The sequence below is a fragment of the Eucalyptus grandis genome, chromosome 5 (assembly GCF_016545825.1).
Source record: "Eucalyptus grandis isolate ANBG69807.140 chromosome 5, ASM1654582v1, whole genome shotgun sequence".
In the NCBI taxonomy this organism is placed as follows: domain Eukaryota; kingdom Viridiplantae; phylum Streptophyta; class Magnoliopsida; order Myrtales; family Myrtaceae; genus Eucalyptus; species Eucalyptus grandis.
Window position 1 is genome coordinate 28,314,124 of NC_052616.1, and position 2,260 is coordinate 28,316,383.

Below are 2,260 nucleotides of genomic sequence, written 5' to 3' on the forward strand. Positions count from 1 at the left end.
TTAATCCAGAACAAGCAGCTTTTATTAGTGGCAGACAGATTCAGGATAACATCCTGGTGGTTCAGGAGGTCTTACACCAGTTTAAGATCCGATCCAAATCTACAACAAAATTTAATCTCATCCTCAAGACATACATGTAGAAAGCTTATGATCGTGTTGAATGGGATTTTCTTGGTGCTTATTTAAATCAGTTGGGTTTCACGGATAAATGGGTAAAACTCCTCATGGCATGCATCACAACTGTTTCCTATACTATTCGGTTCAATGGAGAATTGTTACCATCTTTTAAACCTTCTAGAGGACTTCGCCAAGGTGACCCCTATCCCCTTACATCTTTATCTTAATGGCCAATGCGTTATCAACGGTTATTCACCGGGCTATCAGTTTAGGACACTTACGGGGATCCAATTTAATCGTGCTTGCCCCTGACTCTCCCATTTACTTTTTGCTGATGATGCTGTCTTTTTCCTTAAAGCTTCTATATCTGAATGTCAAAACTTCTCGACCTATTAAACCGGTGTGCCATGCCCTTTGGTCGGACTCTCAACAGGGAATAAATCAGCAATATTTTTCAGTCCGAATTGCCCACTACAGCTACGGGATAACTTACAACGGGCGAGAATACCCGTGGTGCGAAGATATGGTAAGTACTTGGGCATTCCATCAGTTGGGGCGTCTAAACGGGAGATGTTTTCTTGGATCCTGGCGAAATTGAATGCGAAATTAGCTGGTTGGAAGGAAAATTTCTTATCTAAAGGGGGAAAGGAGGTTTTATTAAAAGCAGTTGTTCAAGCCTTACCTCAGTATGCAATGTCTCTATTTATGCTCCCCCTTTCTCTCTGTAGACAAATGGAACAAAAGATGTCAGCATTCTGGTGGAGCAAAAATCACAGTGACTCTGGTATACATTGGATGAAATGGTCACAGATAAAACAATCGAAAACAGACGGGGGTATGGGCTTCAGAGATCTTATGTCATTTAATCTAGCGATGTTAGGTAAACAAGCGTGGCGTTTATTACAGCAACCCAAGGCAATATGGAGTCTGTTGTTTGGGGTTTATATTTTAGAAGGTCTTCTTTTCGGTATGCTAATACGGGATATAGACCATCATGGGCGTGGCGTAGTCTTTTAAAGGCGGGGATGCTATTCTTCCTAAAACTAGGTGGATGGTGAAGGATGGTTCACAAATTGATATCCGGAAAGATTTTTGGTTGTCAATTGGGCAACTAGGAGGACGTCTTTGCTGGGAGAACCCATTAAAGTTGCTGAACTTATTGATTTATCTACGGCAACGTGGAAACAGGATATTATATCTCATTTCTTCCGAACTGAACAGTTAGCACAGCAATATTACACACCCCTATAAATCCTTTCCTTTGTTACGATCAATTGATTTGGACTGCCACATCCTGGGTTATATCTTGTTAAAAGTTGCTATTATTTCTTATTAGCCCAGCAACAACTCCCCCCTACCAATGCTTCATCATCTTATCAGCCTCCCCATCAACTCTGGAAAAAAATCTGGCATTTGGAAGTTGCTCCAAAAATTCGGGTTTTCTTATGGTTAGCATGTAAAAATGCCCTCGCTACTAAAGCTAATCTCTACTCGAGACACATCATTCCAAGCCCTTACTGCACCCTCTGTGATCAGCATACTCCTGAGACCGTTGAACACCTATTTTTCTTTGTGACTAGACACGTATGATTTGGGAGAATGAAAAAATCAGGATCCACATTTCCCTTACCTCAATCCGGAGATTGGATGCCTGGTTGGTGACCCGTGCAACCCATTGTCTTTCTTCCCCCAGCTTTGAAGAGATTGCTAATATTCTATGGGAGATCTGGCGCCAACGAAATAATGCCACTTTCAGACAGCAAACTCCAAATCCGATCCGAGCGTGGACAATGCTCTTGCCCAAGATGCAGGGATCTTCAACAGTATTCAACCCCCAAAACCTAGGGTTTCACAGAAATCGATTAGTACTGATCATCGCTGGAAACCACCTGATCAAGACTCCATCAAATGCAACATCGATGGGGCTTTCATTCCAGGTAGTCCCCAAGGAGCCATCGCATGTATTTTCAGAAATTCCAAAGGCCAGATTACCGATGTGTTTACCTGTTCTGTCTTGGCTCGATCGGCGTTTCAAACAGAGATCCTTGCCATGATCCGAGCTCTTCAGCACCTTATCAAGCGGCGGCATCAGCACCATCGAGTTTTGCTTGAATCGGACTGCCTTTCCTTGGTGGACATCCTC

The 2,260-nt window shown here is 42.9% G+C and overlaps 1 long non-coding RNA gene across 1 annotated transcript; it reads right to left on the reverse strand.

Moving 5' to 3' along the window:
- Positions 1-656: 656 nt before the first annotated feature.
- On the reverse strand, positions 657-1,886 carry LOC108959942. The gene is made up of 3 exons (XR_005551174.1): positions 1,748-1,886; positions 800-839; positions 657-702 (listed from the first exon to the last, which is right to left on the reverse strand). It is a non-coding gene; the product is annotated as an uncharacterized LOC108959942 (long non-coding RNA).
- Between the last annotated feature and the right edge of the window lie 374 nt (positions 1,887-2,260).